This window comes from Rhagoletis pomonella, unplaced genomic scaffold (assembly GCF_013731165.1).
Source record: "Rhagoletis pomonella isolate Grant_MI unplaced genomic scaffold, Rhpom_1.0 Rhpom_scaffold_00001, whole genome shotgun sequence".
Lineage (NCBI taxonomy): Eukaryota > Metazoa > Arthropoda > Insecta > Diptera > Tephritidae > Rhagoletis > Rhagoletis pomonella.
The window spans coordinates 95,356,403-95,383,189 of NW_023458555.1; the positions used below are offsets into that span (position 1 = coordinate 95,356,403).

Consider the following 26,787-nt stretch of genomic DNA (forward strand, 5'->3'; position numbering starts at 1 on the left):
ACTTTTTAGTCCATTTATAAAAGCGTTGTATATTAAAAAGTTTTTTTTTTATATTATTTATTTTCTACTTTTTAGTCCTGTCTGAATAAAAGTTTGTAATAGATATTAAAATAATTCAACGATATTAATAGAAAGGTGCACACACATGCATTTACATATGTATGTACATACAAACGAGCACCAATTAATTTTATTTAAAGAAATGGCGTGTCGTCTATTTCCGGTGTAGCAAACGTAGTACATAGGGCGACATCTAGATGTCATCTACCTCGCCCTATTCACTATGTTTTTTTATAGGAGCTTTTCAAAGCTTTGCTTTATGGTGTCGGACACACAACATTGAAAGTTTCTGGAACACAACATTGAAAGTTTCTGGATCACAACATTGCAAGTTGATAAAAGCGTTGTAATAACATTTGAAGATATCTTATATATAAATAAAAAGTATAGCATCATCTTACAAAATGTATTCACAAATACATTAACAAAAGTCTCGTTATTTCATTGGTAAGGGGTATATATTCGAATGTCTTATCAGGTATGATTAAACAAAAGAGTGAGGTATCATTTGGTATGATGACATATGTTGTCAACTCAATCCGAATATCAATTGGTTCGGTTTTGATTGTTTCATTTTGATGAGATATATCTAAGACAATTACTGGTGAATCCTTAAAGGCCTCGAGTGTTAGAACAGGTTGTGCTTGTTATGAATAATAATTTGTTTAAAATTTTCTATACATATCGTAGAGCAAGAAATAACGACTTTGACTAAATTTAAGTTTTAAATCATCATAAGAATATAAATCGGAGTTGAGATTTCTTAAATTACAATGCTGAAATTTGTTATCGTTTCGAAATGCTAAAAGTATAAAACGTGGTCTTTCATTTTCAGGGGTTAGTTTAACATTCCATAAAATTGATGTACTTTGCGGTATCGGATTATAATACATATCCCAACTTCTAAATGATATACTAAGAGGTGTTATTTTTGTTTTAATCATCTCTAATTTGTAGGGGTCAGAGAGTTGAATGTTCGGCACTTTCTAGGTAATGTTTAAAATTTTTAACTCCGGTATTTCTGTTGCAACGGATGATTTTATAACATTTTTATTATCATTTGCACGTACCGATTTCATGGTTAGCATTGACTACAATTTTATTAAAATCTTCAGCAAATCCAAGTAATAATTTCAATGGCAAAAGTTGAAATGACCGCTACTAAGTAACATCGAGTCATCAATTCCTGACCATGCAGCATTTTTTAAGGCATTAAGTTCGCTTGAGGCCGTTTTTAATGAAAAGTTTATTGTTGCTTTTCCACAATAAACTTTTCATTTAAAACGGCCTCAAGCTCAATAAAAATTGTTGAATATAATTATTATAAGGTCATAAATAATAAAAACAAATCCTTCAATGTATATAAAACTTTCGCTGGGTAAAATCATAGACAGACGGCAACGTTTATCCGGATTAACGCAGCAATTGATTTGATCAAAATTGTGCCTTTACAGACGGCAGAAATGCGGATTTACGAGCCGCTAGGTCATAGATTCGAATTCCGCGGCCAGTAGAATATTCATTTATTAACTTTTTATTTATTTACTTATAACTTCTATATTTTTTAAAGTTGTTTTTAGCTAGTTGTTTTTAACTTTTATTAGTCAAATTAATCTCTAAAAATTTAAATTAACTATTAATAAACAAAAATATGAAATAAAGGAAAACAAACGAAAGTAAAAAATAGTAAAATTAAATATATAAATAGAAACAAATTTAAAAAAATTTAAGTAACAATGAACACAAAATTTTTTTGGCGATCGCTCCAACCGAGGTTCGAAACTGGGACCTGCAGGGTTGTAGTATGCAACTCTCGTCACTCGGCTATCGCGGACGAAGGGAGCGGCTGCTTGGTTTACATATGTATTTGTTTGCTCAGGGAGCGTGGAACACAAAGAAAAAGCAAATGTAGCATGAACATATACCTCATCGTCGGTAAAGCAGTCACCGTATTAATTCAAATAAGTTCTTATTCGATTTAAATTGGATTATAATCTGAATTAGTATGGTGACTGCATTGCCGATGAAGAGGTATATGCCCATGCTAGTTTTGTACTTTCTCTGTATTCTACGCTCTCTGAGTTGTTGTCAGTGTTGTCATCGAATATTCCCTTGATCCGAGTTAAGTTTGGGTATTAACTCTAGGACTTAAATCGGATCAACTGCAGTTAATTCCCGAGATAATTCTGAATTAACGATTTGATCTGGATCAACGCTGCCGTCTGGTTATGCTTTAAGACATATAAATCTTCGTTTTGAACTGCACTACTTAATTATGCTAGTATCGAGTTCCGGTCTTCCTAATACGCTTAGTATATTTCCCATTTCCTTTTTTCACTTTAATCGAAATCCTAATCGTTGGAGAAATTTTATGTGATTGATAATGTAGTTTTCGCTTATATTGTCTTCGTTTTTTTTTCACAAGGACTAATTTCGATTTGCTTATATCCCGTTGATAACATTAGTGAATTGAATGAAGATAAATTATTGTGAGATGGTGTTTTATTAAAAATAATCATGTTTATCTTTTAAGAAGAGGGTTTCAAATGCAACCTTATCGTTATCTTCTCACCTTGGAAATTTATTAAATTATCGTCTTGATCGGTAACTTTTAATACGAGAGTGTGTATTGTAGCAGTATTAACTGGTAAATATATAACATTAGTTGGTGTTTGATTGTTTTTATATCCTGGGCTAACGCTAAAAGCAAACTGATGTAAGATATGGGCTGAAGTGTTATTTACATATGATCCGCTAACAATATTACAATTGACGGATAATGTATTAATTTTTGTTATATTTATTGGTTGATCTGAACTATGTTTCGTGTTGGCTTCTAATTGTCTTTTGCTAAAACCTAATAATGAACCACCTGTATGATTTTTATCGAAATAAATTGTGTCTGTTGATTGGATCTCGGTTTGTAATATATTATAATTAGCTCGGATATTTAGTGTTTGTTTGGATATTTAGTGTTTATTGGTATTGAATGATATGTATCGAAACTTATTGGCCCGCAAACATAATCGCCCTTTAATTCAATGGGGGGAAATAATTTGTAATAAGTAATGAAGAGTTTCGGCTTATTGTTAACATTATTGGCATCTTAATGTTAAATAACGGAATGAAAAAGTGTCTTATAGAGATGTGGTATTTATCCATGAATTGTGTTCTGATGAAAAGCCCAACCATTTTACATAAATCTTATTTCTTTGTCTTTTTAAAATCTTTTCAATTAAGTATGTGTCGGGGAATTTAGTTTTCATTAGTTCATATTCAGAAATCAACCTTTAATTTCATTATTTGTATTTTGTATGGTTTTAATTGTAAAAATCTCTATTGTCCAATTTGGTGTAAATCCTTTTTCGAAAACATGTTTATGCTTGCTTATTGAACGTGATCATTAATTTTAAACTTAGCTTTTCTTAACGCTTTTAAATGACTGTAAACAGTTTGCAATAATCGTTTTTCATTTGAAGAATTCACTTCATGAGGTTTCATTTGAATTGTTCTATGAAATGTATTATTATATTTATCAACTAGCTCTTTATATTTATCAATACAACGGTATGTACCTTGAAAACTAAACTCCTTCCACATCATTCCCTTTAATTTTCGATTAAAGATACGACCGCACTGGGCGACACTACACAGCGCGGCAAAATATTCTTTGCATGGATTCTTATGGAGCATACCGCACTACGCTGCAGCGGAGCTACGCGACGCAACGCTGCGCGGCAAAGTTGACCAACTAGACAAAAATGTCGCGCAGTTCCGCTGCCACATAGTGCGGTATACCCAGCTGAGCGACGCGACACGTCAAAATATATTTGAACCGAAATGTCGTTAGACGAGGAAAAATTAATTTTATTAGTGAGTGAAAATCCCGAACTAAACGCCTTAAAAAATGAGAGTTATATGAACACCGTGAAGAAAAATAATATAATATAATTCTAATTATAAACACAATGGTCACTACTGGAACACTACAAAACGTAAACTTTTTGCTTGTTATAAAGGTTTTTATTAGCATTTTCTGTTTAGTAAGTTAAAACTATTAATTCTCCCTTCGGTAACATTCTTGAGCTGCAGAGTCGTTCTGCCAGACCACGCTTCCTTCAGGAGAACTGAAATATTCTTTGAGACTTTCCCGTACTTGTATTGGGCATTCTCCAAAACTCTCCGAGCTCTGCTATGCCTGTAGTTATACAATTTCTTAGACAAATCATGCAGTTGTGACCCAGGATAAGGCCTCATCAGATATTGCTTTAATGGAAAAGCTTCGTCACCTACTATCACGTGTGGGAGTTTAACGTCCGTTCCTGACGGTGATTTTGGGGCAGGTATATTTAAAGTATTATTTTCGAGTTTATCTGCAAAACCTGAGCTCGAATATATCCCTGCGTCACTGTTTTCCCCAGTTCGCCCACATTAACATAAATAAATTTGTAATCTGCATCGACTTGGGCGAGCAGGACTATAGAAAAAAACTTCTTATAATTGAAATACACTGAGCCCGTTTTTGGAGGTGCGAAAATTTGCACATGCTTCCCATCTAGTGCTCCTATGCAGTTCCACCTGCTTTCATCTGGTATGGGCATGACGGTTTTTGACAATATGTCCCACAATGCTGCACAAGTTGTATGCACAATTTCTTGAATTGTTGTATACCGCAAATGAAAGGATTCCGCAATAGTTTTTCCAGTTGCCAGGAATCTGAAAGAGTCAACACATAAAATTAATGCAATGTATTATACTTTTTATTTTTAGATAATGTCTGTAAGGAGAAGTGGAAATCTTTTAGATATAGCTATCATAGAAATTTGAAAAAGCGAAAATTCAAAAGTGGAGACGGTGCTTCTAAAAATAAAAAGAGGAAGTATGAGAACCAAATGGAGTTCTTACGACCGTATTTTCAAAAAAGAGAAACAAGGAGTAACTTTGAAGAGTCCGAATTCGTAGATGATAGCTGCAATGAAAGTTATACTCCTGATTTAACAGAAATATCTCCAGAGATAGAAAATTCACCCCCAATCCTCTACATCGACAGCATTGTTTAACAGTATTAGCGCCGGAAAAAAGAGCCAAATGACGCAGTTATCAGTTGCAGGGGTTTTAAAAAATTATTTGGATACTCGTCCAGCTACAGCTACGCAGGAACCAAAGGAACCTAGCCCTATACAATCATTTTTCAAAGCCATGGCAGACTCTGTTTTTGCCCTACCTCTAGACCTACAACTGAGGGCAAAAAACAAAATTTTCGCAATTGTATCCGAAATTGAAAACGAAAATTTGCTGCGAAATTTAACAACACCTGCAGCAGAAGCTGAAACCGTAATAGAAGAAGACGAAGCTGAAACCGTAGTAGAAGAAGAGCCAGAAACAAGGTACTTTATAACCTCCGATGGCTTTCTAGTCCCACAAAATTTTACTTATGATGCTGAATAGAGTCTTTGAAAATATTCTACACCTAACGCCCTTCATATAAGACATACATACACTTGTGTTCAGCTGATTAAGTTAAGTGACATTTTGACCAGTTTTGGTTATGATTCTTTTGTTTTTTTAATGTTTATAATTTTTTTTATAAAAGTTTAGCACATTACACAACCAGCACCACGTAAATCCACATTTCAAACTACGTAAAAAATTCATAAAAATTAAAGAAATTTTAACAATTAGACCTAAAAATTTTAAACTTTTTATTCAGAATTTTTAGAAAAATTTTAGTAATGCAGTTTTATAGCCAATTAAATTTTAGTAGGCTACGTAATTTTATATGGAGGAAAATGCACAACACCGTCAGTCAAAATAATTATTAAAAATAAACGCGATTTCCTAGCGTCTTGAAATTTATACTTGAACATCCTAAAATTTAATGAACTATAAAACTACATACCTAAAATTTTTGAAAAAATTTGTAATAACAAGTGTTGGGTGTAATTGTTAAAGTTTGTTTCATTTTTATAAATTTTGTACGAAGCTTGAAATGTAGATTTATGTGGTGCCGGTTGTGTAATCTGCTAAACTTTTATAAAAAAATTATAAACATTAAATAGACAAAAGAAAAATAGCCAAAACTGGTACTTAACTTAATCAGCTGACCATAAGGGTACATATGTAATGAATTAGTGTATAATTACATTTAACATTGTATTTACATGATGAATTAGTATGTATATATGAAATAAATTTTATTTACCTTATCATTTCCATGAGTCTTTCCTCTGCACATATTGCCTTTCGCAAAATTGTATCCTTTTTTCAATGAGGTGCTGCATTATTGTGATTAACTCCTTGAATTTGGCTTGAGACATATGAATAAAAGTAAACAATCTTTTCGTGTCCTTTTTTTAAACAAGGTAAAAGTGTATGAAACTCTCCTTCTTCATACCTCGAATCAGAAATACAACCATAACTTTTGCCTTTTTCTGGCTCTCCGTTGTTCCATTTTTTCTTCTCACTCGCATAAAAACGAAATTATCACCGCATCAATTTCACTGGTATCCATCTTGTTTGAAGGTTTTGCACGAATAAATTAAAATTTCGCAGCGAAGTGTTGCGCCGCTGCAGTTTCAGTGCGGTACACCAAAAAGTGTCGCGCCGTATCGCGTAGTGCCGCTGCAGTGTCGCGTCGCTTAGTGCGGTCTTACCTTAAAACGTTCAATTAGGGATGCCTTTTAAACGCTATATTTTATTGAGTTCCATTAGATGCTTAAATTGAGTATTGAAAAAGTCTTTACCGTCATCTGTTAGTAAATTCTTTGGAACTCGAGGGCTCTTTTCGAAAATACTTTTAATAGCTTTCGCTACGTTGTGAGCAGTTTTATTTTTAATTGCTTCAACCCAAGATTTTTTCGAAAACGTGTCTATTACAGTTAGGAGATATCGATATTTGTTAGTGTCAGCTTCATGTTGTCCCATTTCTACTAAATCAGCTTGCCACAAATCGTCAAGTCCTTTCTTAACAACTCGTCTCCTTTTAAATTTTTTCACGCTTGCTTGGTGAATTCGTTGACTAAGTCTGTTTTTTTTTACCTTCCTTTTATTAGCTCGGGATGTAACTATGTAATATTGATGCGCCTAAAAGATGCAGCGATTTCTATTCTCACGTTACATACATACGTGATGACAGTACGAATGGGAAATATAATATGGAGATTTTAGTTCTCTAAACTATAATTTTATTCCGTATTCATATCAATTTGTGTGGGTGTATGTGTATTTGTGTGTTACTCTAACCTTTAAAATATGAATGCAACTTTTCTCTGATTTTTATTTATGTTTATTGTTTTAAAATCATCAACATATTGATTGACAAGATATTGAAGCATTAAACTTTCAATGTTTGCAAGTCTTTGTTCAATTTTGTTTATACATAAATTCTTTATTAGCACTAAATAATCTATTGTTAATAGCTTTTTGAATTAGTTCAACATCTTCTTTAGCATCTTTGTTCATTGCTGTATTTAATGAATTGATTCGTCCATTAACAACGTTTAGAGCGATATTATGATTATCTTTAATCTCATCGATTTTAGTATTTAATTTTTTAATATTTTCATTTAGATATTATACATACGATACGTAACAGCATCAGTAGGATTTATTGGTGTACCTAAATTCCTAATCTTTTTAAAATGTAGATTTAAACTATTTTGTTATCTATCAATGTCAATTTCAAGCATTTTATCTAAAAAAGTACATTGTTATTTTTTTTATCTAAATTATGATGATATGAGGAACTCTCACCAAATTTATTTACATTACTAATTTTTTTGTTTACACAATTATATAACTTTCTTTAATTTCTTCGATAATAGAAATTATCTCGTTGTGATGATTATTATCTTCAACACGCGTTGATGATACAAGTAATCGTAATCTGTCTACTAATTTATTAGGATTATCCCAAAAAACATAATCCGTTTTGTTATTATTTAAAGTTTTCAGCGATATACCACCTCCGGTCGTTAAGACGTTTCTGTTGATATTAAGTAGTTTTCGTATTATATGTTGATGTTTAATGATTTCCACCTTCAATTTGAGTGTTTGGTAAATAGTGACGCTTGCGAGCGTTTGTTGTAAGCAAAATCTCTTTATAATTCTGTAAATCTCTTTGAGTGTAAATTAAGGGTTTTAAGCGGAATACTAATTCAAACAATCCTGGAGTTATTTTCCATTTTTACGACCAATTTTCATTGTGTTATCAGAGTTGAACTTTAATCTTTCATTTCCCAATATCCATTTACCATTGTTATCTACATTATAACCATAAATTGTATCTAGATGCTTATTATCTTTGAGTAATAGTAGATTGATCGATAAACGAGATTTATTTGGAGAATTTATTTTGATCTTTTTATTAGATAATTTAACACGTTTTCTATCGTTGTTCAATTGGGTTTTGCATTGTCGTTTTCTCAAAAATAAGTGTGATGTTTTTTACGCTTATGCTCAAAATCAAAATCATCATTAGTGTGTTTTCGTTTTACATTGGTTTGGACTTTAACACGGTTTTTACCGCAACTCAATTGTGTTTCGCTTTGTCGTTTTCCTAAAAGTAAATGCGATATTATTTAAAGCTTATTCTCAAGGTTACTATGAACAACATTGTTTTTTGCTTAGATTCAAACGTTTTATCGCACCTTCATTTTGACATTCTGCTGGCTGCTTCCGCTTTCGATTCGCTCTTTGGCTACTTATTTTGATACGTTTTAGTACGTCAGCATTATTTTCATAATTTTAATCTACATTTATACGTTGCACTTTTGGATTATAGTAAGCGTAAGCGTTATCTTTACTGTTACTTTCAAATTTTGTTTTTCTACTAATTGCCTTGTTTTCAGGGTTTTTTTTAGCTATTTGATTTGAAATTGTTTATATTTTTACTGCATCAAGGTTTATTATCATAACTAATATCGTCATCTTCATCAATATCATACCTGTTTTATTAATTTAGGTGGTTTTTCTTCATACATTATATTCGTTTTATTTTCTTGTTTCATTTTATTCACAATTTCATTCAAAGGTTTTGTTATTGGTTGAAATGTATCTTCCGACATACTTAAATGATTTTCAGTGTTTAATTTCATAGCTTTTAATTTATTTCTTAACACTTGACGTGTCTCTACAATATTTTTTAATAATTTATTATCCATTTTTGAATTATCTATGTGTATGTGTGTGTTTGCGTGTGATTGTTTATGGGCCTGTTACTGCACTGGTCTGTATCTGGTATATATCTGTTATACATCTGGTCTATATCTGCTATCTAACTGGTTTATATGAGGTAGCTTTTTTGTTTATTCTTTCACAAATATATAAAATTATCGAATCCTTTTCTGTAACGACCCTTGTTGATTTCATAATCTTTACTTATAACAAGAAAACCATATTTATCTTTTCAGCATTCGCTACATAAATTGAGAAATTTCGTAAATGAAATATCACCAATAACATGATACACATGCTTTATGTTTAATTCATCCTGTTTGAACATGATTATCATATTAGCATTGTCACGTATTAAATGTTTAGGAATTTTTGTATATGTTTGAGTCCATTGTTAAGCAAAAGTTGTACTTTGCGACTAAGCGATTAATTTCAACTAACCAGCATGGCTTTATGACTGGTAGGTCTACCGTGACAAACATTGCGGGTTTCTCTGAATTTTGTTTGTCCGCTTTTAATAATCATAATCAGGTTGATGCAGTTTATGCAGACTTTTCCAAGGCATTCGACAAAGTAAGACATTCAATTTTAGTATCCAAATCAGCATGTTTAGGTTTTCACTCCGTTTTTCTGTCTTGGATAAAATCATACCTATCGTCACGCAAATGTGCAGTGGTGGCGGATCATTATCCTTCTTCTCGTCCTTTCATTGCATCTTCTGGCATTCCCCAGGGAAGCATATTAGGTCCCCTTCTATTCGACACTCGAACTTTCTCTTATATGCTGACGATTTGAAAGTGTTCACAACTGTTTCAGGTAGTTTAGATTCTGATAAGCTCCAATCGGATCTTATTAATGTTTCCTCCTGGTGTGGTAAAAACCAATTACATTTAAATATAAAAAAGTGCTTTCATGTTTCTTTCACTAAATCACGTTCCCTTATCCCTACCTCATATTACATTGGTAGTTCCCGGCTAAGCACAGTTAGTGAAATTTCCGATCTCGGTGTGATTTTTGATTCTAAATTCCTGTTTCAGAGCCACTTAAACTGCACTATAGCAAAGTCATATTCCATGCTTGCTTTCATTCGCCGATTTAGTTCAGATTTTAGTGATCCTTACACCTTGAAACTGCTGTTTACCTCACTTGTGCGCTCCAAGTTGGAATACGCTGTCTTCATCTGGAGACCATATTTTGACTGCCATATAAGGAGGCTTGAACGAATACAAAAAACGTTTATTCGGTTTGCCCTGCGCTCTTTACATTTTACTGATCCGATTCCTCCTTATAATGCTAGATGTCAGCTAATCAACTTAAAATCTTTAAACACTAGAAGGACTATACTCTCGCTCACATTTCTCTTTGACATTGTACGAGGGGCGATTGACTGTCCTTTCTTACTAGAACGCATTTTCTTCAATATTCATGTAGGAAGTCTTCGAAACCACGATACTTTTTAGTAGGACGGGTTAAAACTTTATATGCCTTAAATTCACCGATTTTAAGAACTCTGAAAGAATATAATATAATCTTGAATTCCACTGTACTTGATTTCTGTTTACCAAAACCTCGGTTTAAATTAATATTAAATGAATTGTTTAAGTAACGCCAATTCTCTTTTTGGCTTTATCATAATAATCTGTAAAAAACCTGTATATTTTCTAGATTATAAAAATATTAAAATAAATATATAAATGAATAAAAACAATCAATGTTTTTATGTCGTCTCATACAAAAATAATCTCTTATGTTATTTTGCTTATCACATATAACATCATCAAATATTATTATAGAATTTGCCTCCGCTTTGTCTGGCCTTAAAACTTTTTCATTTTCTGTAAACATATCCGCGCCCTAACCGCCAAAATAACGTAAGAGACATTTTTTTCAAAATTTTCTTTTTGATGCAGAAATATTCCTAGAGCATCTAGGTACATTTCTGTATCAAAAAGAAAATTTTGAAAAAAATGTCGCTTACGTTATTTTGGCGGTTAAGGCTCGATATGTACATTTATTCCCTTGTATTGTATTTGGTAAAAGAGAACTATGTTTAGTTTTATGTTTTTCGCCACTCATATAGACTTTATCAACATCTTTCACTTCAATTGTTATTGGTTGCTTTATCAAACGCATTTTGTTAACTAAAAGCTGTTCACTATATAATAAATCATTTATAACAAAATTAAGTATTTGGATTTTAACTGCAGTCAAGTTTATATATAAATATATATTAAAGAAAAAATTTTAACCTAAAATGTCTATAAAATATATTTAAAAGAAAAAATTCGAAAACAGTATAAAACTGGAGGTGGTTTTGTAAACAACTTCAATTTTGTTGACCAGGAACCAAATTAGCTAAAAGTTTACCAAGGGGAGACAAAGGAATAAATCAGTTGGATGCAGCTTGCAGAGAACACGACAATGCATATTCGCAGTCAAAAAAATTAAACAAAAGACATCAAGCTGACAAAATTTGGCTGACAAAATCAGCCGCTTGGTTTGTAACAAACGCGATGAAGAAAAAAGTAAATTTTGGGTTAGGAATACCTGAAACGCTATACATACAGGCGTAAAAAGGAAAAAACCAAAAATTTGTATACCAAGAATTATTCCACTACCTAAAATCGGTGGATTTCTTACATTAATTCCCATTATAATAGCATTAGCTGCTCTTGGAACTACCGGATCAAGTATTTATAAAACAACTAGCAGAGCACCCACCGTCGTTCGGGTTAAACAAATCAAAATATAAAGCAGTAGTACAAATATTCAGTTCAGCATAAATTAAAGGAATCAAACTATTTTCTTTCTGTTTAAATCAAGGCATCCTTATGAACCATACTTTTAGCTTTATCGTGCTTCAACAACTATAAATTTGTCATAATTTCTTGTATTACAAATCTTATTTCATTATTAAAATTAGGTGGATTAAAATAACGATAGAATTTTTAAATAAAAATTAGTCTACTACGGTACATCCTGTTTAGCTGCCTATTCGCTAACTGTATTAATAAAGCTGCACTTTTCTGGTAGAATGCTTTTTCGCAAGGAGTTTTATTCATTACGAATGAACACTTTTCGTTTAACAGCATCGCTGGATCAAAAAAACGATTTAATCTTTTAATTTCGATATGGTATAAGGACTGTAAGGTTAAAAAAAAAACACACTTTGAAATATGCGAGTGATCTAATATATGAATACATATTTATCCCCTTTTACAAACTCAGTCATATATACTTTACACTAAACACCCCCCATGGTATGTCTGCATACCAAATTTCAAGTTCATTTGACTTATGGTTCCCAATTTATGGCTGTTTAAAAACTCCTCGCCCATACTCCATGTTCCCGTTTACAAATTCATGTATACAAACCGTACTATGGATATGTATTCATACCAAAGTTCATATTCTTGTGAATTATGATTCCGAAGTTGTAGCTGATACAAAATTTCACACCTGTGGAATGTGCCACGTCCCATTAAAAAAAAATTATACATGCCTTACTATAAGCATTTATCATAGATCTTTACACCGAATTTCAAGTCCATGTGACCTGTGGTTCCGAAGTTATATCCGTTTAAAAACTTCACGCCAATGGGATGTTACACGCCTTCTTGAACAAACTCATTTATATATACCATACTATAAGCACCCACCGCTGTGACGTAGTGGTAAGCAGTGCGCACTTCCAATCTACAATGCCTGGGTTCAAAACCTGGCCAAAGCAACATCGCAAAAATATAGAAAACAGGTTTTTTCTTAACAGCGGTCGTCCCTCGGCAGGCAATGGCAAACCTCCGAGTGTATTTCTGTCATGAAAAACAGCTTCTCATAAAAATAAAATCGCCGTTCGGAGTCGGCGTAAAAGTGTAGGTCCCTCCGCTTTGTGTGACAACATCAAGACGCACGCCACAAATCGGAGGAGAAGCTCGGCCAAACACTAACATATGTGTAAGCGCCAATCTATTATTATTATAAGCACCCACCATAGATATATATACATGCAAAATTCAATCTCATGTGACTTATGGTTCCGAAGTTATAGCTGGTAAAAAATGTGACGCCTGTGGGAAGTGCCACGCCCCTTTTACAAACTCATTTATATATAGCCTACTATAAGCACCCACCATAGATACGTCTGCATACCAAATATAAAGTTTATGTGACTTATGGCTCTGAAGTTAGAACTGAGAAACATTTCTACCCTATGGGATGTGCCACTCCCCTTTCAAGATCGTGGGACTTATCGTTCCGACGTTATAGCTGATAAAAAAAGTCCACGTCCTCGTTTACAAACCTATTTAAATATACCTTACTATAAGCACCTACCATAGATATGTGTGCATACCAAATTTCAAGTTCATGTGACTAATGGTTACGAAGTAAAACTGATAAAAATTTCCACGCCCTCCTATAACCACCTACCATAGATACATGTGTCCGCATACTAAAGATCAATTTCATGTGACATGGTTCCGAAGTTATAGCTGATAAAAATTTCCTCGAATATGGGATGCGCCACGTCCCCTTTTACAAACTAGTTTATATATACGCTGCTATAACCACCTACCATAAGTATGCCGCATACCAAATTTCAAGTTCATGTGACTAATGGTTCAGAAACGCCCCCTTTTATAAACTCACTTATATATGTCTACTATAAGCACCTACCAAATATATAGGCGTATGTATAACAAAGTTGATGTGACTTATACTTCCGAAGTTATAGATGATAAAATCTCCACGCCTATGGGATGTGCCACGCCCTCTTTTCCACACTCATGTATATATCCCTTATTATATTCACGCCTATAGGATGTGCCACGCCCCTTTTTTCCAACTAATTTATATATAACCTCCTATGAGCAGCTGCATACCAAATTTAAAATTTGTGGAACTTATGGTTCCGAAGTTATATGTAGGTAATTAAACTTTCCGTGAAAATGGGATTGCTACGCCCTCGTTTATAAACACATATATATATACCTTACTATAACCACCTACCATAGATACGTATGCATGCCAAATTTCAATTTCATATAACATACGGTTCCGAAGTTATAGCTGATAAAAAATTCCACGCTTATGAGATGTGCCACTCCCCCATTTACAAACTCATTTATATGTACCCTCTTATAAGCACCTACCATAGAAATGGCTGCATACCAAATTTCATGTTCATGTGACTTGTGGTTCCAAAGTTACAGGTGATAAAAATTCCACGCTTATGGGAGGAGTCACGCCCCTTGTTACAAACTCGTTTATATATACCCTCCTGTAAGTACCTACCATTGATATGTCCGTATCTTAAATTTCAAGTTCTTCGACTTATGGTTTCGAAGTTATAGCTGATAAAAAATTCCACGCCTATGGGATGTGCCACGATTTCTTTTCCACACTCATTTATATACAGCCTGTTATAAGCACCTACCATAGAAATGGCTGCATGCCAAATTTCAAGTTTATGTGACTTATGGTTCCGAAGAAGGCTCATAAAAATTTCACGCCAATGGGAGGTGCCACGCCCCCCTTATCGGATCCCAATTTTTTCACCCTATTATAGGCCCAGGTGTCATGGCAATACTCTATCAAAATTTTGTTCGATTCTGTCCGTCCGTTTAGGCTGCAACCTGGCACATACATACATATGTCCACAAATATATAGCAGATATCTATCATTATCCCAGTGTATAAGAATTTTGGGAATATCTCGTCCACAATGCCGCCTATCCGGTACAATTTAGGCCCAATATTTATTTTCAATTGGCTAACATACGCTCTAAATATTAGCCAAATCGGCAAGTAAAAGCAATTTTCAGGATTATCCTAACCCCAGCGCCACCTAGCCATTAAATTTTTAGTCGAAATGTTTCCCTTCAAAGTGCTGAAATATGTTCCAAATATAAATGAAATCGGTCCAGCCGTTTAGTAGTTTAGTGACATTCAATATACGGAAAACTCTATGAAATTGTGAAATGGTGACGTCTCAGCTTTCTTAATTTTTCGGCAACAACAACGAAAAATTTCAAATTTTTTTAAATCAAAGAACCTTCCACACAGAAGGTCCAAAAATGAGCTTTTTACAGAATTGAAATCGATTCAGGCGTTTGGTCTGGCATCGCGGTCATACGAAAAACATGTCATTTTTATATATATAGACTAGCAGACCCGGCGAACTTCGTCCCGCCCAAAGTAAATTTTTTGTACACAGTCAACAATTTGAGTTTAATTTTTAAACCGCGCTGGGACTACTGCCTTTTTTAATCTTTTATAGTCTACTTTTTAAACCAGTCAATAGTTTTAAGCAATTTTTAATATCTTGTGGTTCAAATTCTAGTCCAAAAAGTTCGTTGTTTAAAAATCAAACCAAAATGTTTTAATTCTAGTTTCTAGGTTTCATATATAGAAAATTTGGTTTAAAATCTAAACCGAAATAGAAAATGTTTGCACACAGCGAAATGTGGTGTTGGTTCAAACTCTGAACTGTGCGCTTCTAGTACATTTAGACCCAGTAATGGTTCGCGTTAAATCTCTTTTGCATGCAAGCAACTGGCGAATTTAACATGGCGATGTCCTAGGAAGTGTCAATTGCCCTCCGCTGCATCCCGTTTTCGATAGTTCCAAACTAGTCCTAAATTCTATAGTTCCGAACCAGTCCTAAAATCGACAGACTAAAGAAAAAAGTATCATGATTTTTCAATTTTTTGGTTCTTTCGTGTGTGCGTTTGTTTGAATGATTGTAAGAAATGTACGTTTATATACCTCTAGCTGTAGTTGAGTTTGCATAGGTAGGTGCTCGCTGTTATTTCTTAGATTCCAGACGGTCCCAAGATGTTGAAATGTTAACATAAATTTTTGTTTTGTATTACTAGGCTATGAAAAAGCATCTGCAAAGCGCAGTATAGAAGCCTATTTGAACGAAAATGCCGCCGAACACATAGCTATGTAAAGTAAAGAAGCCCCCCGCTGCATCCCTTATTCGATAGTTCCGAATTAGTTCTAAATTGGACAAATAAGATCAAGTTCGTTCTGCATCCCTTTTTCTATAGTTCCGAACCATTTCTAAAACTGAAAAAAGAAGTTTTTAAAAGTACCACTTTTAGCAGATTTTGGACTGGTGGGGATCTAGATCCTATCGGACTAGTTCCTTTTGGGCGATAAAGACCTAGTACGGAACTAGAAATTTTATTCACTAGTCCGCGGTTTCCCTGCAGAGTATGAAAGCACATTTACATGCGTGGCTGTAGCTGAGTGTGCTGCTTGATACAATTGGTTGCTACTAAGGCTGTCCGCGTTCAATCCCCATCAGACGGAGCATGAAATTTTATTTTTTATTCTTAATTATGAAAATGTTTGAGTTTAAAATTTAAACCGAACTGTTTAAATTCTAAACCCAACATATGTGCCCTCTTTTTTTTTAATTTATAAGGTTTGTATTTGAAACTGAATTTATGTCGTTTGGTCATATATGTAGTCCAAGAGTTTAAAATTAAAACCGAAATTTTTAACCGTGTATTGGACTTTGGTCCAACATTTTCACCAAGAGTTCCCGTTCATGATATTTAGTGACGCATATGTCTTCTAATATTACGGTTTGGTGGTTGTCAGAAGGCATATATGCCGTCTTAAATAACTTAGCAAAACTCTACATGCATACAAAGATACGTAATAGTTTCAGTGCGTTTGAAAGGCGCCACGTCCCTTTTTCAAATAACTCCAATTTTCTCTAAGAGCATGGGATTGATTTCATATATCTCTATACCATTTTCGAGTATTTTACCACATCCCTTTTCCCAATAGCCCCAACTTTTCTTCATGACCAGTCGCGATTTATATATCTTGTACATACCAAGTTCCAGTACTCTTCCATGAACACATTCAGAGATATACAGTATGAAAAATTCGATGTGTATGGGAAGTGCCACGCCTCCATTTCCGATAACCACAATTTATCTCCATGAGTATGCGATTGATTTCATATATCTCCATACTAAGTTCGATACCTCTTCCATGAACATTTCCGGGATATGCAGTATGAAAAATTCAGTTTGTATGGGAGGTGCCACGTAACTTTTTCAAATAACCGCAATTTTTATCCATGAATATGCAAATGTTTTGATATATCTCCATACCATATTCGAGTAGTCTACCATGAACACTTCGAGAGATGTGCAATATGAAAAATTCGGGTTGTATGGGAGGTGCCACGCCCCTGCACCTAGCGGTATGAAATATACTTTACATCCGATTCTCATACCTACCATATATAACACAAAAAATTTCATAAAGATCGGTCGAGCCTTTTAGGAAGAGTTCGATTTTTATATGTATATTAGATAAGCACGATGCGAGAAACATAGAAAAAGTTTCGATGGAAAAAAAAACATTTTTTCCCGGGTTCACAACTATTCTATCTCCTACGTTGGAACCAACAATACACACCCACAAAATTTCATGGAAATCGGTTAAGCGGTTTCGGAGATTAGCGTAAACGAACACAGTGACACGGGATATTTATATATTAAGACCCTAATATAAGCACCTACCATTGATTCGATTGCGTACGAAATTTCAATTTCATTTGACTTGTGGTTTTGAAATTATAGCTGATAAAATTGTTCACGCTTATGGGATGTGCCACGCCCCCTTTTACAAACCCATTTGTATATAAGCACCTACCATTGATATATCTGCATACTTAATTTCAAGTTTGTGGGACTTATAGTTCCGAAGTTATAGCTGATAAAAAAATTCCTTGTCTATTGGAGGTGTCATGCACTCTGTTCCAAACTCATTTATACATATATACCCTAATATAAGTACCGACCATTAAAATGGCTGCGTACGACATTTCAAGTTCAAGCGACTTATAGCTCCGGAGTTATAGCTGATAAAACATTCCAGGTCATGGGACGTGCCGCTCCCCCTTTTAAAAACTCAATTATACATAGCCTACTATAAGCATCACGTGACATGATTCCGAATTTTCCACGACTATGGGATGTTCCACTCAGTTATATATGCCTTACTTAAAGCGCCTACCGTAGATATTCCTGCACACCAAATTTCAAGTTCTTGGAACTTATGGTTCCCAAGTTATAGTTGATAAAAGGGTCCACGCCTATGGGATGTTCCACGCCCCTTTTTACAAACTCTTGTATATATAGCCTACTGTAAGCACCTACCGCAGATATGTCTGCATAGCTAATTTTAATTTCATGTGACTGATGGTTGTGAAATTATAGATGATAAAAATGTCCACGCCTATGGGATGTGCCACGCCCCCTTTTACAAACCCCTTTATATATACTTTACTGTAAGCACCTACCATAGTTATGTCTGCATACCAAATTTCAAGTTCATGTGGCTTATAGTTCCGGAGTTATAGCTGATAAAATATTCCTATGGGATGTGCCACGCCTACTTTTACAACCTCATTCATATATACCCTACTATAAGTACCTACCATATGTATGACTGAATAACAAATTTCAAGTTCATATGACTTATAGTTTCGGATTTATAGCTGATAAAATATTCCACGCCTATTGGATGTGCTACGCCCACTTCTACAAACTCATTTATTTATACCATATTATAAGCGCCTACCATATAAATGACTGTATACCAAATTTCAAATTCATGTGACTTATGGTTCCGAAGTTATGATTGATAACAAATTCCATGCCTATGGGATGTGCCACGCCCACTTTTACAAAGTCATTTATATATACTCTACTGTAAGCACCTACCATATATATGACTGCATACCAAATTTCAAGTTCATGTGACTTATAGTTTCGAAGTTATGGCTGATTAAAAATTTCACGCCTATGGGAGGTGCCACGCCCCCTTGTCGAATCCCAATTTTTTACCGTATTACAGGCCCAGGTGTCATGGCAATAGATACTCCGTCAAAATTTTGTTCGATTCTGTGCGTCCGTTTAGGCTGCAACCTGGCACATACATTCTCTTAGCGTAAAATAGTTTTTTGGGATGTCTCTGCCACCTGTCACCTATCGTGTAAGTTCCAAATCCAAATATTTCTTTTAAATTGGCTAAATTGTTTTCTAAATATGAGCCAAATCAGCAAGTAAATGCAATTTTTATAAATATCCCGACCCCAGCGCCACATAGTCGAAATATTTCCCTTCAAGGTGCTGAAATATGTTCCAAATTTGAACGAAATCGGTCCAGCCGTTTAGTAGTTTAGTGACATTCAATATACGGAAAACTCTATGAAATTGTGAAATCGTGATGTCTCAGCTTCTTCATTTTTCGGCAACAACAACAAAATATTTAAAATTTTTTTAAATCAATGAACCTTCCACACAGAAGGTCCAAAAATGTGCTTTTTACAGAATTGAAATCGGTTCAACCGTTTGGTCAGGCATCGCCGACATACGAAAGACATTTAATTTTTATATATATAGATAAGACATATTAAACAAGAAAAAGAAGACCTGGAAAAGTATAACCGACACAAGAGATATATGGAATCAATTGCTATGGGTAAAGGTTTATTCCGTAAACTATTTAAAAAAAGATATGGGCTCTTTACGGTCCTCAAGCATCACAATCAAAAGCTTTTAAGTCATCCACCCAATCGACCATCAACAGACATTGATTTAACCAAATATTGTAAACAACTGAAATATTTCAATGTAGTTTTCATTTCGTAACTCTTTACCTAAAAACCACTAGATCAAGAATGGGGTATCGTTAATTTAGATGACGCAAACGGTATTGGAACTCATTGGGTAGCGTACTATTAGAAACATAATTATAAGGAATATTTTGATAGTTTAGGAAATTTACAACCTCCATTTGAAATTGTTAATTACCTAAAAACACCTATAGAATATAATTATATACGAAAACAAAAATTTAACACTTGCAATTGTGGACACTTATGTTTAAAATTTGTATATGGTTCATTCCACGGTGACGGGTGTGACATTTCAACTCACATTTTAGGGCTTAATTCTTAAACTGTAATATAAAATTCTTTAAAACGAGTATTTTCTAAGAGGTTTCCGAGATTTACACAATGCCTTAAAAAAAAAAATTCAAAAACAATTTAATCCGCACGAGTTATCTGAATTTTAGTCACTGTGACGGGTGTGATGACTACGAAAACCAAATTAGCTACTACTTACTTGCATCAGAGTTTTTCTGCTAATTATGTCTTCTGCTTATGGTTTTAAATAGTTCGTTGTATAGTTAAATAAACATTCTCAACATTTACGCCAAAGTTGCTTCCCTCTATTGGAAATTATAGATCATATGTTCCAAATTCAACTGTGACGGGTGTGACAAGACTTTGTAACGGGTGTGACAAGTTGAGCATGAATACATAAATACACATTATTAGACAACTAAACTAACTTTAAAGTCGGATATTACGAACACGTACAAGATTCTGCCTCCTAAATAGGGGATAATCCTTGATCGGACTCTTCATCTCCATTGTATGTGTGAGTAATTGTAAAGTATCTCGAGTCCATTACCTGTAAAAACTGTTTTAGATACTATTTTTGCCCTCACAAGCGAAGTAATGGCCTCTTTTTATCCGTGACAGCATAGCTTAAATTTTCCCATCGCTAGAGAAACATATCTTTATGATTAGCTTTATCATCGCTGGTCACAAAGAGATATATGACACATTTCAGATTAGCAGATAAGTAGCGGTAGCAGTCCCTGGCCGAGTTTATTGAAATTTATCAAACTTTAAATTGTGACGGGTGTGACATGTGACGGGCGTGACCAATATAATCGGTTCTTTTTTGGAAAATAAAAGCATGTAAATAGTTAAAAGCAATTCGCACATATTCTTCTGTTTCATAGAGTTACTTTCGCCAGCTTTTTTACACTGTCCAAGATGTGTTTTCCTTCAAAAATAACTAGTTTGTGTATTTTGTGACGGGCGTGACATTAAAATATGCTTTGCTTCAATATATAATAAAATATTTTGTACTTGCCCGAAAAATTTTTAAATTACGCCGTTACAATGCTAACGATTTGTTCTCTCCATTGATGGCTTAAACAATGCAAAAAAGATAATAGACTACGAAAATCAGTCTTGTAAATTTTGAAAAAAATTAACCTCTCATATGGGATTGTAAATGGTACAACCTAAAGTAAAAAAATACCTTAATTTTGAGATAAATTTCGGAATTTTGGCTTTCAGTCTTGAAAGTTAGATTTATTTACTCTTACTTACTAGAAATAATACAGTCAAATTCTTAAGTTTATTTTCGTTTCATTCGGTATCGATTACCGTGGAATGAGCCATATCAAAAATACTCTTTAAAATAAATAAAGCTGTTTTGTTCAATTTTATTAATTGTTTTTGTTTAGTTTGTAATGACCCCATGTATACGTTTCAACACCATTTTCTTTTACAAATGTCTTATCATCTAAATTACTTAATACTAACTTTTTCATGTTGTGTAAAAATTATTAATTATTTTATAGTTTTACCGTTTACTTCATCCTTCATCATACCCAAAACCTGTTTATTTAACAATTACCTTGTTTATACTTACGAGAGAACCGCATTAACAAAAAAGCGATTTGAATCAACGCATATTTCTTTCAAGCGTTTATCCCGGTGTCATTTTAGCGCACTTGCCGAAAGCGTAATCCTCAGTATATCCAGTAAACAAACTTAGCAACTTTTTCCACCAAATTTGGTCCCCATAAAGGGCTAGTGTTGCAAGCAACGCTTTTTCGTCAAAAAGGGTGTTGTGCAGCAATTTTATGTGGTGAAAATTATTTTAGCATTGGAAAAATGGATAGAAAAATATTGCAGTGCGATTGAACATCTCAGGTTTAGCTGAAATATAAGTGCATTAAGAATAATTATTCTTTAATAAATACTTTTTTTTTATTTTACTGTGTCAAGGTCGTTGAACAAATATTTGTAATTTAGTATTAAAGTTAATTGTGAAATATATTGAATGCACAAATTAAGTTATGGGAGCAATTTATTCATAGAATTGGAAATAAGGTTGATGATATACTTTAAATAAATTGTGAGTCTGGGAAAATATCTTTTCAGCATATGAATATACTTCTTAACATTTTCCCGAAATTTAACATACAGGCTCGAAATTATGCCAGTAACATTCAAATATCGTCGCTTGGATGGAAAATTTCCGTAAGTGTTATTTTGACAGTTTTTAGTTAAAGATGCAGTTATATATTTTAAAATCAGATATTTCGCTTTTTTTAAACAGTTTTTTGGATACCTTCTTTAGTTTCCGAGTAATTGACTAAAATCATTTGGTACAAATTACGTTAGTAATGCTGTCGTACTAAACTAATCAAGATCTTTCAAATAGCGTCATCTGTTTTTAAATATCTGCTTTATTTTCCGACATATTCAGCCTATCATAAGTTTAATTTTCTCGGACCGGGCCACCTTTTCACTTTTCGTTTCCGTGTATTCACTATGACTGGGTGAAAACATTTCTGGCGATTTATTATTTTTTTTTTTTGGGGCGAGACTCACGATTAGGCTGATTAGTGTAAAGTATCGTTAATTTATAAAAAATGTTACCACATGTGGCGTATACGATAAAATTTGATTAAACTCATAAATGGTTGACAGTAAACTAAAAAATAAGATAATTTAAGAATTTCGTGAGCTAGTACATAGCATTCTCTGACACTTTGGAGAAAATATGTAGTCGAGTTTATGAGAAATTGCATTCCAAACTTCAATTGTGATTTCCCGAAACCTGCCGAAAATAACATGCAACGATCTTTTATCTAGGCGACGATATAACATTTAGCTAAAATATGCATCTAAATAAATTATAAATGTCATTATTTTCGCAGATGAAGTATATGCCATGCGAGTAATAGGTTAATACATACATATGTAAGTATACCTAAATTACCACGTTGAGCTTGTGTAATAATCTCTCTAATGCTTCATTTCATACATTAATATTGACCTGATTTGTTTTTTAATATACCAGGAATAAATATTTAATAAAAAATAATTTCAGTTAAGCTTAACCAACTTTTAGTTGCTCGGAGCTAATTTTGGAACGCTTCATGAAATATTTTCATAGACGGTAAATGCAATCCTGGGTGCATCGTTAATGAGCTGAAAAACCAAAACAAACTAAAGTTGTGGAATGGAGCCTTTTGAAATGGCCTTTACAAACGGCAATGGAATTCCGACATTATTCATCGTGAATATAAGCTGCCTTTCATTTGGCATATTTGCGGGTTAAACCTTCAGAAAGTTAAAAAAAAAAACATTTTCTTTTTTTATATATTATATATTTTTTTTTGTGAAATAAAAATACTTCTCCCTGTACACCAAAAAATTTCTTTAAACCATCTTGCGCATGCAGTTTGTTGATCTTATCTTCACGGTTACCGAAATCACCAACCTCAACGTAGTGATTAGCCCTCTTGCGCCAGCCACCGGTTGGTGTTGAGCTTGAATGGCCACAGGTAGTTGGATGCTTTCTTGAAGTGGGATCCAACAGTGAATATTTCGTGGGCTATATAATCAACGCACTTAACATCGTGCGCTTTGTGCAATTTGCGTTCGATCACAAAGCTGTCAGAGATTGGGCCACGTTGATGGTTGAGCTTGACAATTCCAGGTTTGTAGATCAATTCACGAACTGATTTAAGATTTGGATAACCCCATGTAATATAGGATTCGGCAATACGTAGCATATTAACGGTTAAATTTGATGAACAAACCGTGGTTAATGTGGCGAAAACAGAAAAAAACTGTCGCACTTTTGGTGCAACTTTGTTGATACCACGGATACAGATCACAAAAGACACATTGTCTTCCGCAGGCACGTAGAATGAGCCGCGTTCCTTTGCCAGGCGGCGCAACTTATTCTCACGGCGCCCATCACGGAGATATTTTGCTTGATATTTCTCAGATGCAACAAGTTTTCACGTTTGCGGAGTGCAATCACAGCAGAGCGCTTTAGTTTATGCTTGATCAGGGTAGCACGTTTGCTGACCTGCTTCTTGCTGAACTTCACCTACGACTCGGGGACAGCAGGCAGCTTCCTGGAAGGTTGTTTGCCCTTTGCTTCGGGCTTCCTACCGGCCGTGGTAGCAGTCATCTTAACTTGTAACTTAGCACGTTGAGAAGGCGAAAAAAAGTTCGCCAAATGTTTGGAGCATATCTCAACTAACGCCACTCGATTAACAACATTTCTATTAAACACAATTTCATTTAATTAATTACATTTTTAATACCTAAATTGATTTGCTCCAACCAGGCACTTACTTTCCAAAATTCTATCTTGCTTATCGGCATAATTTTCCAAATGTGCCTGCGCTGCTACTTCGTACTAATCACTTCATTTCCAACTGCGCCTTCTTTTTTGCCTCAACATATCCTAAAAAGAAATAAAATGTACATTAAACAATAGAAATCGAAAAAATCAGCAAATAAAATACTCACTTCGTTTTGTTTTGTTGTCAAATTTATGAGAAATGTGAATTCACCACGATGCAATACAGAAAGAAGAAGGACCAGGGATGTAATTTTAAGTAAACCTATTATTCAGTGGCAATGCGCAGAGCGTCCCGAGTGGCAAAATTAATCTGCATCAAATATAACATTAAACGGTGGTTCTAATCCATTTTTCATATTGTTAATCAGAGTATATACAGTATATGGTATTTCTTACAAAAATTAATGCATATTTTTTTTAAATATTTCTTAAGTTTCTTGCGTTGGTGCTGGAAAGCAACCATGCGTGTAAGAAATTGTATGCTACCTAAAATTTCACCTCTGGAAACTTTATCCCCATAAAGGACTTCACCACAGTTTTTTTACTGGATATACTGAGGCGTAATCAAAAGTAAACAAAATTTGTTATTTTTATTCGATATTTCTTTCATAATTAATTTGCGCGATGGACCGAAATGGACGCGAACAAGATTGGTTGAACGTCAACTGTTTCATACTCAATCAATACTGCTGCTTTGTATGACTGAGCAGCGGCGTTGGCTTAGTAGTATCGATACCTAAACGAAATTAGAGGATGACTGAACACCAGCGCATAGCGCGCTGTCTTGCAAATACAGCCACCATAAGTGAACGATGCTTATAACAGCTCATACTGATATTGACTTCGGCAAACCTATACTCGGAATGATCGTGCACGAAACTAACAAACGTGGCAGTTGAACGGTTCCGAAAGCATGAGAGCTCATCATTTGTTGCAGAAGTCGTTTGAATTGTTGCTGAAAATCATCTGACTTGTTGCTGTAAGCCATTTGACTTGTTGCTGAAATCACGACGAATGTGGTAAACAGGGATGCCGTTTGGATCTAAATAGATCCAATTGGATACATTCATAGACGAATTTTTGTGGGATACTTATTTTCCCCGATGAGTATAAGTGTGGATACTTTTTTAAATAGGCCACAATTTTATATTTTCTATAAAGTTTTTTTCGTTCAAAATTCGATTTTCATTAATGACGTTTTCTAAATGTTTTAAAAATCGCTACTTAAGCGTGAAAATAGGGCATTTTTTATGTTTTGTGCATGAAGCAATGAACGTATGAAGAGATCTCACCAACTCCGTGTAAGGCGCAATTGTTTAGTTAGCTAAAAAATATGCTTTAAGCAAGATCTTAATATATATATAAAGTAAATATATCTCTTTCATATCACATATTTTCATTTGTTAATTTAAAAAGAAAGATCTCAATGTAGTTTAAAATAAACTGTTTAAAAAACTGAATTTGATTTATTTAAGGAAATTTTTACGAATTTTATTGAAAAGACTTTAAATACACTCTAAATTTTTATTTTTTTATTTGCGCATATTAATGTGTGCAAATTTGCACGCCGAGTAAAAAAATTAAACACTGTCTGTTTACTTTAACATACCAAATTTGTCGCAGAGAGCAAAATAACACATAAAATGTTTAAAATAGAGTAAATGTAAGCCCATAATGCTTATTATTTGCAGGAAATGTATTTGTAGTTTCAAAATTTTTGCAACTTTAAACATTTCATGTGTATATTTATTTGTATATTTTAAAGATCTCAAGTTCAAAATCAAATCCTGAACATCCTATAATAATAATAATAATAATAATAGATTGGCGCTTACACATATGTTAGTGTTTGGCCGAGCTTCTCCTCCGACTTGTGGCGTGCGCCTTGATGTTGTCATACAAAGCGGAGGGACCTACAGTTTTACGCCGACTCCGAACGGCGATGGTATTTTTTATGAGAAGCTGTTTTTCATGGCAGAAATACGCTCGGAGGTTTGCCATTGCCTGCCGAGGGACGACCGCTGTTAAGAAAAAACCTTTTTCTATATATTTGGGATGTTGCTTTGACCAGGCCTTGAACCCAGGTGCTGATGTGTGAAAGCGCGCACTGCTTACCACTACACCACAGCGGCCGACGTGAACATCTTATGCGTATGTATATTTATACAGATTCCTGTTGAAAAAAATATACTTTTCATTAGTAGTTTTACACACACTTTTTAGAGTGTACAGGTACAAATGTAACATATTAACTTTGTCA

The 26,787-nt window shown here is 33.9% G+C and overlaps 1 pseudogene; it reads right to left on the reverse strand.

Moving 5' to 3' along the window:
- Nucleotides 1–24,350, reverse strand: part of LOC118734428 — a 41,429-nt pseudogene extending 17,079 nt beyond the window's left edge.
- Between the last annotated feature and the right edge of the window lie 2,437 nt (nucleotides 24,351–26,787).